This window comes from Elaeis guineensis, chromosome 4, assembly GCF_000442705.2.
Source record: "Elaeis guineensis isolate ETL-2024a chromosome 4, EG11, whole genome shotgun sequence".
NCBI lineage: Eukaryota > Viridiplantae > Streptophyta > Magnoliopsida > Arecales > Arecaceae > Elaeis > Elaeis guineensis.
In genome coordinates, this window is record NC_025996.2 from 121,882,100 (window position 1) to 121,900,585 (window position 18,486).

At 35.6% G+C, this 18,486-nt stretch overlaps 1 pseudogene; it reads right to left on the reverse strand.

Annotated features, from left to right (window-relative positions):
• Positions 1-18,211, reverse strand: part of LOC105033373 (cellulose synthase-like protein G2) — a 58,407-nt pseudogene extending 40,196 nt beyond the window's left edge.
• Positions 18,212-18,486: the final 275 nt, after the last annotated feature.

An 18,486-nucleotide genomic window follows, 5' to 3' on the forward strand; every position in this document is an offset into this window, starting at 1 on the left:
AAGAAATAGAAGACCATAGCTCTCAAGTCCATAGCCAAAGATGAGAATGAGAGTGTGGAATTAAAAGAAGGGGATGACGATGAAGATATCGCACTAATCATCAAAAAATTTAGAAAGTTCATGAGAAAAAAGAGAAAAATTTTATAAAAAAGTCTTTTTCAAAGATTGAACCAAGCAAGGAGAATGAAAAAGAAAAAGAGCAGCCCATGTGCTATGAGGACAAGAAGCTCGGATACTTTAAGATTGACTGTCATCTTCTCAAGAAGTTTTTGAAGAAAATAAAAAAAAAAAGACTATGATGGCCACTTGAAGCGATAGTAAGGACTCAAGTTTGCATGAGAAAAATCAAGAAATAGCAAATTTTTGTCTTGTGGCACATGAGGAGGAGGTAATTTCTGAACTTAAAGCTGAATTCACTTTTGATAAATTACAAGATGCTTTTTCTGATTTTTTAGATGAGTTTAAAAAGTTTGGTTTAAAAATAAAGAAATAAAAAGAAGCAAACATATTTTGGCCAAGGAAAAGGAAGTGTTTGAAGAAAAATGAATCATTGCTTCAAGAAAATCAAATGTTAAAGAAAGAACTTGAAAATCTAAAAACCCATTATCGAAAAATACATTCTTAGCTTTGAAAAACTTCAAATAATATTAGGCAATCAAAGAGATATTTTTAACAAAGCTGGTCTTGATTTCAACCCTCTTACAAAATAGAAATTTTTGAAAAACTTCTTTGTAAAATCCACATCAATATCATCTTCAAATGTCCTTATTTTTGCAGCAAAAAACTCGGACACAAAGCATACTCATATGATTTCAAAAAATTAAATAAAAATATTATTAAAAAATTTGGATTTCCAGAGGAACCACTATGAATGACTATGCTAAAGGATCCAAGAAAGCTTAGGTACCTAAAATTATAATTTAATTTTTTTTATAGATATGTCTTGCAATCCAAGGAAGAAAAAGAAGATGGTATCTTAATAGTGACTACTTAAGACGTATGATAGATGATAGGTCATAATTTATCACCCTTGAAGCTAAGGTATGATAATATTTGGTGATAATGGCAAAGGATACATCATTAGAATTAAAAACATTTACATCACTCCTGCCTACATTGAAAATATTTTATGAATAGATGGTTTAAAATATAATTTATTAAGTATTAGTCAACTTTATGACAATGATTTTAAAATTGTCTTCTAATCTTTAATGTGTATTATTTTTAGTCCCAATGATGATGACATTGTGTTCATTAGACATAAACATGATAATATCTACATGGTAGATCTTCATGATCTTCCATGAAGAATGATCAATGTCTAGCTACAATAGATACCAAAATCAATGAGACCAATTAGCTATAACATCATAAATTAAGATATAGTAGGAAGTTCTTTCAAATCAAAAAATCTTTTTCAACTTTTAAACTGAAAAAAAAATTTGGGACTTAGTTAAAAGACCACCTTGTCATTGGAACCAAATGGATCTTTAGAAATAAGTGAGACAAACAAAGAAATATAATTAGAAATAAAGCTACTCTAGTTGCACAAGGATATAATCAAGAAGGAATTGATTTTGATGAAATATTTATAATTGTTACAAGATTAGAAGCAATTAAATTATTTAGCATTTGTATGCTTCATAAATTTTAAATTTTCATAAATGAATATTAAAAGTATGTTTTTAAATGATTTTATTATAAAAAATTTATATTGAACAACCTCTTGGTTTTGAAGATCATGAATTTTTCACTCACATTTTCAAATTGAATAAAGCTTTCTATGATTGAAACAAGTGCATAATATGAAAGATTAAGTTTTCACATGAAAATGATTTCAAAAGAAGAAACTTTGATACTGCTTTATTTATAAAAGGAAAATTAGATAACCTTTTGATTGTGCAAATTTATTTGATGATATTATATTTGGTGCTACTAATTAGAATATTAGATCATATGTCAAGAGTTTATCAAGCTAATACGGAGAGTTCGAGATGAGCATGATGAAAAAATTAACCTTCTTCCTTCGACTCCAAGTTAAGCAAACAGAAGAGGGGATCTTCATCAATGAAAGTAAATATACAAGAGAGATATTAAAGAAATTTGGGATGGAGAATACAAGTGGAATTGACTTCGTATGAGCTTTACTTGAAAGCTTAACTATATTAAAAATGGTAAATGTGTAGATTTCAAACATTATAGAGGTATGATGGGATCATATCATTATTTTATTTGATTACTACTAGAACTAATATTATATTTAGTGTATATGTATGTGCTAGATATCAATCTAATCCTAAAGAATCATATGTTATTATAGTTAAAAAAATTTTTAGATATTCAATTGAAACTCAAAATATTGGTTTGTAGTATTTTAAGCTTTCCTCTATTGATCTAATTAGATATTCAGATACTAATTTAGCTGGATGCAAGTTATATCAACAAAGTACTAATGGAACATCCTAATTTGTAGGAGAGAATTTGATCTCATAGTTCAGCGAAAAGTAATATTTGGCGGCCTTATCCATAGCGAAGCTAATTAAATATATTACAGCCAAAAATTATTGCACTCAAATCTTATAAATCAAACAACAAGAAGAAAATTATGACCTAAAATATAATAATATTTTTATAAAATATGATATACTAGTATAATAAATCTAACTAAGAATTCAATTCAATATTCTAAAACTAAATATATTAAAATTAGGTATCATTTTATTAGAGATCATGTACATAATAATAATGTTGTGCTTGATTTTGTTTCAACTAAAAAATAATTTGCTGAACCTTTGTGTGAAGATAGATTTTATATGATTAGAAAAGAATAAGGACTCTGTGATCTTTTTAGTTGAACCTAATTGTTAGAAATATTTATCTGGATTAACCAAAATTTCTTTCAGCATATTTTTGATGCTATTTGATTCCACTTGAATTGAATTCTCTATTGAATCAAATCTCTCTTTTGTTTGTTCTAGCTTGAGGAGTAAACCTCTGATGGGAATCAAGGTACTGCATCCAAGTCTGAATTTCAGGTTTATCGACGAAGATGATGCAGATTAGCAACCTAAAACAGACATGTGGATTTGAGGATTTTTATTTATTTTTGAAATTGTTTGTGTTATTTGAGTTTATCATATTTCTTTTAGATAAGTTCCTAGATTTGAAATTAAGAATTATCATCTTATCTAGATTTGAAATTAAACTATTTTTTTGATAGAGTTTATTATCCATGCATGTATTTAGTCTATAAAAACCCACAAGGCTTTTGGAATTAGAGACTTGATTGATTGATTAAATTAAATTCCAAAATTTAGAGTTTGGTTTTCTTTTTCAATTTTTTTTATTTTTTCATTTAGGAGTACTGCATCAATTTGGTATTAGAGCCACGCTCGAGCCCTCTCACACTTTCCAGAGCACTCGTGGATGTCCACTATCACCTCCTCTCGATCTCTTCGATGCCACCTCCTGTCAATCTTCGTTGTTGCCCCCTCCCCAAGAATCCTGACGCCACTTTTCGTTGGCCACTGCTGTCACCTCCTGCTGGTCTCCACCGTCGCCTTTCTCTCGATCGTCATGTGCGTCGGCCCTCCATTCCGATCTCCCTCAGGAGCCTCAATCGAGTGGGAGGCTCCGGACTCTTCACCCTTCTCCTCGATGCCACTTTTCGTCGATTGCTGTTGTCACCTCCTACTGGTCTCCACCATCACCTTCTTCCCGATCGTCACCAGCATCTGCCCTCCCTTCTAATCTCTTCAGGACTCTCAATCGGGTGGGAGGCTCTGAACCCTCCCTCCTCGATTTTCTTGATGCTACCTTCTGTCGGTCTCCACTGTCGCCTTCCTCCCTCATCGTCACTGACGTCGGCCCTTTCAATCTCCCTTAGGTGCTTTCCTTCCCATGAATCTCCTTCCTGTCACCCCACCGTCGGTCGTCTGCTCACTCGGTTGCCTCTTCCTATCGCCCCACTACCAGCCGACTGCGACCCTCCGAGCAAACCCTCGTTGGAGTCCATCGGAGAAAGGAATCCATCATAGAAGCCTTTGCGATCCATGGGCCGTCGTCATCCACAGGCACACGATCCACAGCTGCGGTCCATAGACTGTGTGTGAGCCATGGTCCATAGACCGCATGGTCCATAGACCTGATCCGCAGAAGAAAAAAAATAAAAATTCAAAAAAAAGAAGCAAAAAAATCTGGAAGCTCTTGTGGACTCCCTTGTCTTCAACCTGCAAGCACCACTAGGAGGTATTAGATTCTGTCTTGTGAAAGGTATGATCCCCTCATTAAAATTTGGATTTTAAATCATTAGATAATTTATATTCTTGCTTAGGTCCTTATTTTACCTTCCATCATATCTTTGCTGTTGCACGCATTAGACATTCCATTTTACCTTCCATCATATTTTTGCTTTTGCACGTACTAGACACATTGGCATTCTGTTTGACTTTACAATTTTATTGTGAGCATCGTAGCTAGAAATTTTTAGTATAAGTAATATTTTGCCTAATATAAAAAAAAATCCTTCTTTACTATCATGACTATTGGTAACCTGAAAGATGCACATACTACTATAGAAAAAGAACTTGAATCAGTCAAAAAGATCCAAACAGCATTCCAAGAAATCTTAAACCAAATATGCCAGTCATTAGACTAACTTCATACAGAGATTGATGAGCTTCGTGCTAACCAAGCAAATATTCGCATAGACATGACCAATCTCATAGGTCAACAGGTAGAACACCAACTATCCCTAAGAGAGTCAAAAAAGGCAAACAACCTCTGAAAGATGACCTTCCTAGTAGTCAGCCTATCCATCGATCTCTTTCACGATCTCTTAAACCTACTGGAGATCAGAGTCATGTCATGCATGCTAGTTAGTCTTTTCAAACATCCCCAATCCACACAACAGCCCCTCCGATTATCCATCATTCTATGCACAATTTTGAAGGTTCTCATAGGGGAGATGTATACGATTAAGGGGACTATGAAGGAGAAGTAGAGCCATCGAAGTCCGCCCCTAGGTATCCCAGGCAACCTTCTGGGTATGTACAAGGCCCTGGACACTTTAGACCCCAAGGACAATAATTTAGAGCATATCCAAAAAGAAATGAGGATTTTGAGGAACCACTTAAGGGGGTTAAGGTTGAAGTCGCCTCTTATGATGGTAGATTAGATCCAGAGGAATTCCATGATTGGTTACAGGACTTAGAGGCCTATTTTGAGTGGTATCACATGTTGGATGCCTCTCGTATCCATTTTGCAAAAACGAAGTTGGTAGGTTCTACCAAGCAATATTAGCAATAAGTCCAAAGGGATTTAGAGTGGTTAGGACAACCACCTATAGTACTTTGGAAGGAAATGAAGTTTAAGTTGTGCGAGAAATATGTTCCTATTTACTACAAAAGTTAGTTTGTAGACCAATGGTATACTCTTAGGCAAGGAAACACTAGCATCATTGACTATATGACTCGCTTTGAGGACCTATAGTTGAGATGTGATATCTTTAAGGAGTCATGAAAAATGGTTTCTAAATTTATTAGTGTTTTATGAAATGAACTAAAGAGAGAAGTTTCCTTGTATTCACCAGATTCTGTAGGAGAAGCCTATCATAAAGTCTTAAAAATTGAGAAATTTCATAGAACTTCGTCACAAAGGAGAGGAGCTCTTTTTCCTAATAAATCTGGGTAGTCTAGGTCTATTCCTGTTAGTCGTACAAAGAGTGTATCACAAGTAGCACCTTCTCATCTGAGACTGAATCCCATAGACATTAGGACCCGAGAATCCATTTCGAGGAAATCTCAATCGGCTAGTTCTTCAAATATAGTGTCACTATTGCCATGGAAAGGGTAACATAGCTGCTAGATATCCATGCTGTACTCTGACCATAGAACCAGAATATGAGGAAACGATACCTAAAAATGCATTAGAAGACTTTAACCCCCTAGAACCAGCTAATTCAGAGGAAAAGAATGAGGAAGAATATGAGGAAGGAGTAAATCATGTTAACATCATGCGATGTATAGTCACCACTCCTATAGACTCAGAAGCATGGAAACGTATTAGTATTTTTCATACATATGCCCAATGTGGGGATAAGGTCTGTAAATTTGTCATTGATGGTGGAAGCTCTATGAATGTTGCATCTAAATCTGCCATTAATCGACTATAACTGAAACCTCAACCCCATCCTCACCCTTATCGAGTTGCTTGGGTGGATAAAACATCTCTTCCTTTTAATGAATGCTGCCTAGTGCTGATTCATATGGGAGCTTATTCTGCTGACATTATGTGTGATGTGTTACCTATGAAGGTAGCTAGTGTCTTGTTAGGTTGGCCTTGGATTTATGATGTAGATGCTCATAATTTTGGTAGAAAAAATATCTATGTTTTTACACACAATGGTAAGAAAATTAGGTTAAATCCTACCAAACCTAGCATGTCCCAAACTTTAAAAAGGGATAATAGTTCTTCTCAACTTCCCGATCAGAAAAACTGTCACATTTTAACTCATAGGGAATTTAAAGAAGAGAGTTCGGAATCTGGAATTGTATTGGCGGTCATTCCTAAGGGTGAAATTCGGTTTACCTCAAACTTTTAAAATAATCCACCTCCTGAGATAGAAATGTTATTAGAAGAATTTAAGGATGTGACCCCAGAAGATATACCAGATGGCCTTCCTCCCTTGCGAGACATTCAACATGCCATTGATTTAGTTCCGGGGTCCTAGATATCTAATCTTCCATACTATAAGTTGAACCCCAAGGAGCATGAGGAAATGAGAAGGCAAATAGATGGCTTATTGCAAAAAGGTCACATTCGACCTAGCCTTAGTCCTTATGCTTTACTAGCCCTTTTGACACCAAAAAAAGATGGTATATAGAGGATGTGTGTAGATAGTAGGGCCATCAATAGGATCACTGTCAAGTATAGGTTTTCCATTCCTAAACTTAAGGACTTGCTTGACCAATTAGTTGGCTCTATAACCTATTCTAAATTTGAACTGCATAGTGGGTATCATCAAATTAGAATCCAACCTAGGGATGAGTGGAAAACTACCTTTAAAACCTAGGATGGTCTTTATGAATGGTTAGTTATGCTATTTGGGTTATCCAATGCTCCTAGTACATTCATATGATTTATGACGAAATTGTTGAGACCCTTCATTGGTAAATTCTTAGTCGTATATTTTGATGATATCCTAGTCTATAGTAGTTCTAGAGAAGAGCACCTACGTCATCTTAGAGAGGTCTTTCTTACTCTTAGATCCGCTAGGTTGTATATTAGTCTTAAAAAGTGTTCATTCCTTCAGGATCAAGTATTATTTTTGAGATATGTTGTATCTTTCCAGGGGTATCATGGCTGACCCTGAGAAGGTGAAAGCCATTAAAGAATGGCCAGAACCAACATCCTTTTCTAAGATTCGTGGCTTTCATGGTCTAGCCTCTTTCTATAGGTGCTTTATTAGGAAATTTAGTACCATCATGGCCCCCATCACAAATTGTATGAAGAAAGGGGAGTTTCATTGGTCAGCAGCCACCATAAAAGCTTTTAATAAAATAAAGCTTAGGATGATCGAAGCACCTATTTTGATTCATCCTGACTTTTCAAAAGTTTTTGAAGTAGCCTGTGATGCATTAGGCATTAGAATTGGAGTTCTTTTTCAGCAAGGTCATCCTATAGCCTATTTTAGCGAAAAACTAAATGACGCTAAGCAAAGATATTTTATATATGACAAAGAGTTCTATACTATAGTACAAGCTCTTAGATATTGGCGATATTACCTTTTACCCAAAGAGTTTGTCCTATATTCTGATCACTTGTCCCTTATATATATTCAATCTCAGATGAAACTTAGTGCTAGACATGTCAAGTGGGTAGAGTTTCTCCAGGATTATACCTTTGTTCTTAAACACCAAGCTGGTGTTGAGAATAGGGTTGCTAATGCGCTAAGTAAGGTAATTACTGTCCTCCAATCTATGAATGCCAAGGTAGCGGATTTTGAGCAAGTAAAAGATGACTATCAGCATTGTCCTGATTTTGCTAACATCTATCAAGAGGTTAGTCAAGAAAACTATCAAGAATATGTTGACTTTGTGATCAGAGACAGTTATCTATTTAAACACCGTCATCTTTGTATACCTCGGACATCTCTATGGGATTTTCTTATTTGGGAACTTTATGCAGAAGGTTTAGCGAGTCATTTTGGGCGTAATAAGACTATAACTATGGTTGAAGATAAGTTTTATTGGCCATCTCTTAAAAAGAACATGGCTAGAATCCTCGCTCAGTGTCACACATGTCAATTAGCTAAGGCTCGAAAGCAAAACACTGGCTTATATACTCTTTACCAATTCCTCATTCCCAATGGAAAGACCTTAGTATGAATTTTATTTTTGGATTACCCAGGACTGCTAGATGACACGATTCAATCTTAGTTGTTGTTGATAGATTTTTCAAAATGGCATACTTTATTCCTTGTCAAAAGACTTCTGATGCCTCTTTTGTTGCTAAGTTATTTTTTAGGGAAGTTGCCAGACTTCACGGGTTACCCTCTTCTATAGTGTCTAACTGTGATGTCAAATTTGTGAGTTATTTCTCAACTTTTCATCCCCAAATGGATGGTCAAACAGAAGTTGTGAACTAAAGTCTTGGTAATTTACTTAGGTGTCTAGTTGGTGATAGACTTGGAATGTGGGATTTGTCATTGCCTACAGTGGAATTTGTTTATAATAACTCAGTAAATCAGTCTACTAGCAAGAGTCCTTTTGAAATTATTTGTGGCTTTAATCCCTGTCAACCCATTGACTTTATTCTCTTATCTATGAATAACCCCATTTCTGAATCTGCCACTTCCTTTGCTAAACACATTCATGACATTCACATTGACATTAGGCAAAAGATTGCTATGAGTACTAAAAAATATAACTTGCTGCTGATGCTCACCGTAGAAATGTGGAGTTTAACAAGGGTGACCATGTGATGGTTCGTATTTGTCCCAAATGCTATCCTCGATATTCATTCAAAAAGTTGCACTCTCGAGCCACTGGCCCATTTCGTATCCTTCGCAAACTGGGGCCTAATGCTTATATACAGAATTACCCTCTGATTTGAATTTTACTCCAATTTTTAATGTTGAGTACTTGCTACCTTATTGAGGCACATTCAAGCTTCCTACTATGCATGCAGGTAATGGCAAGGATTGCACTCCATCCCCTTCAGTGCCAATTCCAATTCTTCCGTCACTTCCATCATCTTCAATAGATTGAATTGAACACATTATCACGAATGAGATTGTTTCTTCTGCTGATAGAGGATTTCGATGATTTTTGATCAAATGGCATGATCATCCAAACTCAGATGCTACTTGGATTCTCGAAGAAGAGCTACGTCATATTGATCTAGACATCTTAGAAGATTACTTCAATTCCTCGCCAGAGTCGAGTTCTTTCCAGTCAAGAGGGAATGATGGGAATCAAGGAATCACATCCAAGTCTGAATTCCAGGTCTATCGATGAAGATAGCGCAGATCAGCAATCTGAAACCGACATATAGATTTGAGGATTTTTATTTATTTTTAGAATTATTTTAGTGTTATTTGAGTTTATCATGTTTCTTTTAGATAAGACCCTAGATTTGAAATTAAGAGTTGTTATCTTATCTAGGTTTGAAATTAAACTTTTTTTTATAGAGTTTATAATCCATGAATGTATTCAGTCTATAAAAATCCATAAGGCTTTTGGAATTAGACTTGATTGATTGACTAAATTAAGTTCCAAAATCCAGAGTTTGGTTTTTCTTTTCAATTTTCTTTGTTTTTTTCGTTTCGGAGAGCCGTATCAACCTCTATAGATCAAAAATGTTGCTATTTGAGGAGTCTACTGTTGGCTGCATTTCTATGAGTTGACCCCTCTCGAGCTGACTCATGAATAGTTTGATTCGACTCGACTATCGAGAAATAGCCATTTTAAAGAGGTTCATGATGGACCATCTCATTTCTTTTTTTTTCTTTTGCCAACCCCACCCCACAAAATCTCAACATCTCTTATCATTTTCCCTCAAATTCTTATCACTTTTGGCTATAAATGGCTCCTTTAAAACAACTAGCCCACCAATTGAAGAAGAAAAATATCACACAAACAAATCCTAGCATGCAAGAAAATGCTCCTCCCTCCATGCCTAGATGAACAAGATCCAAGAATGAGGGTAAACAAGTTGTCAAGAAAGATCTTTCACCATCATCATGATTTCTCACTCCTCAGTTGGTCTCTATAAAGGTATCACTCTCCATTAGGGTTGTTACATCTGGTAGAAGTATGGACTTCAATTTTCTCGAAATGGAAGTATTTGCAATTGGAAGAAAAATCAAAAGGTTAGGATGACACTCAAGACATTGGAGAAGCCTATGCCAACCAATTGTCCATCGAAGTGTGACTCCTCCACAACATTATCTGTAGAATTTTCTTTCTTAGAATGAGAAGGTTTGATTTTGAGACTGAGCAGGATGTGATAGTAAGGTACCGCATCATTAGGGAGCTCCTGCCCAACCTCCTCGCCCTAATACTGCAATAGATCTTTGAGTCAGTTAACAGGCCCAAGGACACTCTCCCTTATGGCATGGTATTCATTCTGACATTTCAGACATGGAGAATTAGTCCAGTTGGAGAGACAGTCAAAACTCTACTTAGGACTAATACTTAATTATGATGACCAGTTGCTGCATCACATGGGCTTCTAAAAGGTGGATGGTCAATGGATGAGAAGGGTTGCAGCAATCGAAGACTTGAAAAGCAGGACAAGAGATGATGATGAGGTTGGACCCTCAGAGACTACTGTGCCGGTTAGACCTAAACAGCACCAGATTGACTCATCTCAACCACCTTGCAACAGCTTTGTTAGATTGGTCCCAAATCAGTTGAGGATGATAGTTTAGGTGGCCACTGGCACTCTTTGATAGGGGGAGCATAGTAGTTCTATTTTTGTTAGTCGTCTAGAGTCCCACATGTCCTTACTGCACAGGTTGATCATGGATTTGCAGTATCAGATAACTGATGTTCACATATTGATCATTCATTTGATTCAGAGAGTCACAGATATTGAGACTGAGATTAGAGCTACTCACAAGAGCCAGAAGCACACTACATTGACTATTCCTCCTATTCAGACTAGACCTCCTACCTTCTCAAGCCTCTTTCTCTAGGGCTCCTACCTCCATCAGGCACTCAGCCCATCGTTGCAGGGCTAGGATTCCATCGATTGAGCTTATTGATAGTGATTCCTCTTAGGATCCTCCTACTCTCTCTCCCGTTACCCTAGGATGCTAAGACAATTTATCTTGTGCGTTAGTGTTATCTAAATATCCTATTTTGGCACTTTATAGTTAGTTAGCTTTTATATCTATGTGTTTTTTGCTCACTCAACTTTGTAAATGAATGTTTAAATCAATGAAATTATCTCTTTTCATCCATTACTTTGTCTAATGAATGTTTTGCTTCATTGTGCCAATATTATCATTTACTATTTTGATAATGATAAAGGGAGAGAAATGAGAAGAATAGAGAAAAGAGAAAGAAGACGAATAGAGAAAAGAAAAGAGAGAAGAGAAAAAGAACTGGGAAAGAACAGAGAGGAGAAAATATTTCTTATTTGCTTATTGTTGTTGAATTATATAAACAAGGGGGAGTTTTGGCTCCACTAAGAAATTCTTAAATATTTTCCATAAACTATCAGATAAAGGGGGAGCAATGCATGTTTTATAACTCTTTTGTGATAACTTGTTCGTTATGTATGAAATTCTTATGTATCAAGCTTTTATTTCAATTTTATTGCTTGGTACACTAAAAATTTTGTCATCCTCAAAAATGGAAAGATTGTTGATATAAAAATTAATTTTGATGATACCAAAATACTTGAGTACATTTCGTACTAATGCAAGTTTGAGAGTATGGCCATAAAGATTCCATTAATACTCAAAGGTTGAACACAAAATCAAGAAGAAGCCCTTTTTAAATTATTCAAAGAAGAAATTGCCAAAGCTTTTGTTAAAAGGTGGAAGAGAATAGCCGACCCTAAGTTATCAAGAGTCATCTCTAGCATGCATAAAAAAAGACTAACATACTCCATTAGTCAACCCCAACAAAACTCGACCGATCCTAGAACAATCTCAGGGTGCTAGACAAAGAGCAGTAAAATCAAGACCTTTCATGAGTTGACCCAAGCATTTCATGAGTTGACCTTAGCTTTGGATAATTTAATCCTAATAGCAGTCAAGTCAACTTATAAATGACTGCAATAAAAAAATAGATAGCTCTCTTAAGATACAATACTTTATAAGTCGACTCCTGAAAAAGTCGAGTCGATCTTTGATCAAGACCAGTCAACCCCTGAATATCTCGAGTCCACTCTAATAGTTCAATGACTTATTTTTTAGAATGGCTCCAATGAATATAAAGTGGTTGTAACAACTAATTTGAGCTGTCCAATGATCATTTCACCTCTTCCAACCAATTTTAGACATATTTAAGCAAGAAATTTAATTGAAAAATATATCTAAACAATCCAAGGAAAAAGAAAAGCCAAAAAAGAAGGAGAACTCAAAAGAGTTACTTCATCTAAGAAGAGTAGTTCTGAGCATTCATTGTATGATTACTTCAAACCTCCCTCAAGCATTCAAGAAGGAAGTCGACGCATTCAAAAATCTTTATTAATGATTTTCTTAAGCTTCGAAGAGTTTTATTTATTTAAGCTTTAAATTATCCAATTATTGTATTCTTGAGTTGTAACAAGATTCTTTGAGGAAGAAATTTGGAGATTTAGATTGATCCAAGCCCACAAATGGATGATTGTATTTGACTAAATCTAGGGGGACTTAATTGGAAAGGTCGTGATTGGTGAGATTGAGCAAAATTATCTAGGTTTAATTGTAAACCCAAGTAAAACAATCGGATTGTAATCAAGTAGTAATTATAGTTGAAATTCTCAAGCAAGGGGTCTTGGAGAGAGGACATAGATGCTGAATTCAACACCTAACCATTATAAATTTACTGTGTTTGTGATTATATATTGAATTTTCTTTTATCTAGTGCTACTATATTATCTATTTCTCTTTTAACATCCCACATGCACACTTATATCTTGCAATAGTGCATTTATTTGCTTTAAATTTTAAAAAATCCAATTCACACAGCCCCCTTTTGGGTTACTATTTCTAGGCAACAATGGATAAGTCAACCTGAAACAGATGAGTCAACTCTTTTGCAGATGATAACCTACCAGCCAGTTTTTCTAATAGCTTCCAAGCAATTTTCAACTCCAACGGCTATTTTGACTTCCAAAGTACCTAATTTATCCTTTCCAATCAAAATTGAATCTATTTAACACTTGAAATTCAAATAGGAAGCAAGAGAATAGAAGTAAATAGTGAAATGAATGCTCAGAGCCTATAAGCCATATTTCAAAATTATATTCAATTCTTTCAAAGGAATTAAGAGTATTTACTAATTGAACAATCTTGAGTACACTCTCACCAATCATTTAAGAGCCTCTAAATGGATTGAAAAAAAAAATCTAAGCATTAAAGAGCAATCTACTCCAACTTCAATCAAGCTTCATTGAGTTTGACTTTCTTGAGCAGTAGCTCATTTAATTCAATCCTTTGTTATACTTTTTGTATTGTTTGCAAGTTTCTTGGGATCGAAACTTATGAGAGAATAATCCAAATTCGAAATTGGACAATTGTATTAGTACCTCTAACATAGTTAGAAAGATTTTAGTTAGGGAACCTGTACAAAATCAACTTGATTGATTGTGAGTTCAAATAAAACACTTGGACTATAATCTCAGAGATTATAGTGAAATTCTTAAGCAAGGATTCTTAGAGAGTGGACATAGGTGATTGATAGTTACTGTTTTATTCTGTTGCATTCATCTTATTTACACTCACAAAACTCAATTAGAGCACATTATTGCTTTAAATTTCAAAAGAGACCAATTTACTCCCATTCTCGAGTTGCTACATCTGGACAATACATCCTCCAACCACCTTGGCTATACTAAGCTTCAACCCCAACCATAACCCTAAACCCTCCGCCAATCTAGAACTTTAGATTTAGCGGTAAGAGAATATTGGAGCTCATGATCACAGAAGAAGGAGATGACTCATGGAGAATGAGGATCTCAGCAATGATGAGAACAGTGTTGCCATGGGGTGTGGAGTAAGCTGACCTTACGGTCAAGGATGGTGACAATAGGGTGAAGTTGTACCAGGTATAGGTTTTCTTATTAAAGTAGTGCCAAAATTATGGGTGATGGATTTAGAATTGTCAGTGGATGGAGAAGCAATTGCACTTGGAGGATAATGACCCACAAAGGTCGATAACCTAGAGGTGGATCAACAAGTAGTGAGAGAGCACTTGGGAGTTTCCCCCTAAGGTAGAAGAGGGGGTGGCGGTAAAATAGCCACAAATCTTGAAGTAGAGAGAATATGGGGCATGGGCCCTAGTGTGGAGGAACTATGATACTATCTACCAAAGACAAGAGAATGGTCCCATTTTTTCCTCTTCCATTGCCATTGTCATTGCCACCTCCATCATCCTGGAGCTATGGCTAGCAATGATCATCATCCCCTCATGGTGATTCCCATAAACAACCATCCTATCGTCCCCCTTTCTGCTCCATCTTGCTTGTTTCATCCCTCTTTTCCCAAACTTTCCTACAAACAAAATAGTTGAGCTTCTTGGCAAATAGTGAAACTTATATTGTAGTGTAACTAAGTTGCGATTTAACTTCTACTATAGGACTCCAAATGGATCATTTCATCTCAACTAAGTCTTAATCCTAAACTAGTTGGGATCAGTTATATCTTTTTCATCTATAATTGAATAATTAGAGGCGATAAATGTTAAAGTAAAGAGAAATTTTATATACAAAAATCATATAGATTCTGCATAACTTGTTGATTGCTTTCATGAATAAATTTTTGTTTAAGAGCATACAACTTTATGATAAATGGACCAATGAAAAGGATACACCCCCATACATAACCGCTTTATATGAAATTTCTATGTTGTGCAATTTCTTTAAGGGCCTGGTGCATTTGTTACTTTTCTTTGATTTTGACGCACCACAAGCCTCCCACTCAACACAAGAAAACACCATACATAAAGCTAAAAATAAAATAGGTTGAATAGAGGATTGGCAAACCTAAATCCAATCTATATTTAAATTGGGCAAAAGTATTAAATCTAAGCTACATCCATTTTCTTTTGCATTACACTAGTTCAGACTTGATATTTATTTTAAAAAAATTACAGGAACACCCTTTAACTTTAATCTAATTTTATTTACACCTTTATACTTTAAAAAGTGTCAAACTAATCCTTTTAGTTATCAATATGTTCTAATATGGTCCAGCCGTTTATTTTATAAATAAATGATGTTAGCTTTTTTTCTCAATGGATGAAAATGTCCTCGTTAATGGGTGAGCTTGGAGGAGAAAGAGGATGAAAAAGGAAAATAGATAAGGAAGGGGAGAGAAGAAGAGCCAAATGGGTTGGAGGAGGAGAATGAAGATAAAGAGGAGAAGAGAATGGAGAGAGAGAAGATGGGTTGCTGTCGAAAAGGGGAGGAGATGGAGGATCCATCGTGAAGGAAGTGGTTTATGGATGGCTTAGAGGAGGATGAGGAGGAAGATGATAAGGAGGAAGAGGAGGAGGTGGAGGGATGGATGGAGGTGGAAAGAGCCGCCATGAAGGATGAGACATGGGTGAGGAGAAAAAGGAGGGGAAAAATGAGTTGTTGGTGAAAAGAAATGGATGTGAAGGAGGTCTTCATAGAGGGATGGGGTCATGGATGGGTTTGGAGGAAGAAAAGGATGATGAGAAGAAAGAAGATGAGAAAGAGAAGTGGATGAGGAGGAAGGAGATGAGAGAGGGGTTGCCGGCCGTAAGGAATGGGTTGGAGGAGGACAACGAGGAGAAGAGAATGGGGAGAAAAAAGAGGATGAAGGTGGAGGAAGCCACCACAGAGAATAAGAAATAGATGAGGAAAGGGAAAGAAAGGAGAGGAGGAGGGAGAAAGAGGATGCCGACGATGGAGGAGGAGAGGATCAATTGGAGAGAAAGAATGATGGTGGGAGGAGATGAAGATAAAAATATTTTTATCATTTTATAAAATTCTGTTAAGGGAGATAGATGGCTGGACCACATTGGAATATATCGATAATTGGAAGGGTTAGTTTGATAATTTTTGAAGTATAGAGGTGTAAAAGAAATTGGACTAAAGTTGAAGGGGTGTTCCTGTAATTTTTTTTATTTTATCAATCCATCATATTTTTATAATTAAATATTATTTAAACTAATACAAAGACAAACAATAACAAACATATATTGATTATCCAATTATATCATACACATATTGTGTAATAAAATAATAGATAATCTGAGCACATTATAAAGAACCTATTCTACCAGAGATTTATCTAATAACCAAACATATAAATTATAATTAAAACATAAATTAGAAAGTAATTATGTTAATCATATTACTAATTAAAAAAAAAACTAAGTTTCTGTGTTTGAAAAAGGGTTTCAAAATATATAGTGTACCAGGTCTAAATCAATTTGGGTTAGCTTAACTATGGTCTGTATTAAAAATTCATACTAAATGAATATTTCAGACGGATCATATTTTGAATTTAAATTTAATTTAAATAATTTTGATTCAGATTGAAGAATAATTTCGTACATTTGCAGTCATAATCTTCATATGGTACCTTTTTTTTTATTTTATTTTTTTTTTTTTGGGTACATGGGAAGCAGAAAGCCGTCGCTGTCTTCGTCCTTCTCCTCCGTTTGCATTAAACAAAGCCGTCTTCGTTTCGTACCCAAAAGAAAAAAGAAAAGAAACAAAGCGATCTTCGTCCAACAGTCAAAAAAATCGGTGACGTATGGACCAGACCAACAGAAAACCAAAAAAAAAGATTGATTACTTGGAAAGCAGAAAGTCATCGCCGTCTTCGTGCTTTTCCTCACTCTGTTTGCAGTAAACAAAGCGGTCTTCGTCCAAACATCAAAAAAACCGGCAAAGGATAAGATCAACAGAAAACGACAAAAAATTTAAACGTGGATCGTGGAAACACTGCAGCTAGTGGAAATTTTTTTTGGTAAAGAGCAACTAAACGAAATTGACTCTTGACCGCAAGCTAAAGAGACAAAAAAACAATAAATAAATAAATTTCCCTGTTGCCAATAAAAATGCCTTGTCCAATTAAGTGATCCTTTTGTGTTATTATTCTCCTAATTACTAATGACGATTAATATTCTCTTTTCCAAAATTAATTGTAAGATTCAACAAGATCACAGAATTTATCTGAAACACTGCTACTACGGGAATTAATTGAGAGTAAGCAACAAACTGTGATCTCGCAATAAGGTTGTTTCCATAGACAAAATGCAAACTAGAATTCTATAGGAGAGCAAGAGAGTTACCATACCTTGATTCTCCGTCGTCCCTCCTGAAACTCCCAGCTTCCTCCACCTTCAACATCGGAACCAGAGAAGTAGGCCTCTGGACACCGTGTCTCGATCTTGCACCTCCTGCAGAAAGGCAGCCATGATCTCGCAAAATCGTAGGCCAGCCTAGTAGCTGACAGAGTACGTGATCGGTGATCCTCCGTCATCGGAGAGGTAGACGTGGAGCTTGCTGGTAGGATAATCGAGGGACATGATGGAAATGAGCGTGTTCATCACCTCCAGGGTCGGCTCTTTGTCAGGGTCAGCCGTGACGATAAAAACATCGATGGGCGGGAGGCTTCCATCTCCCAGCAGTCTCTCAGGAAACACGGTTCGGGAGATGGGTCGCCATCGGAAAGCCTGCGCGAGAATCCACAGGAAAAATAGCAAGAGCTCAGAGCCGAGGACGAGAATCCAGGCCAGTGTGGTGAAGGAGAGTTGATTGAGAAGGAGCGGCAGCCGTGAAACTCTGTAGTAGACCACGGCGAGGGTGACCAGGACATGCACGAGGATGTGGAGTCGGTTAAGCGTAGCAAAGGGTTGATCCACCCGGCTGTCGTGAAGTGGCTGATCATTTTCTTCGAGTCCTTGATTATATAAAAAAAAAAATTATTTATCTAAATAATTTAATTTTTAACTTATTTATTAATTAATATAAAATTGATAAAATATCATTTTAAATGACGTTTTATCATCGCCATGTCACCCCTATTTTTCACATAGATGATCCAAAAAAAATAAAAAATAAAAATAAAAAATGATAAATAATATGTCAAATAATATTTTTAAAATATCATTCAAATAGCGTTTTTAAAAATGCCATTCCAAATGGCGTTTTTAAAAACGCCATTCCAAACGACGTTTTTAAAAACATCATATTATTTGACGTTTTTTATTTTTTCTTCAAAAAAAAAAATAAAAAATAAAAAAAATTAAATTTATAAAAAATAAAAATTTTAATTTTGATAAAAATAAA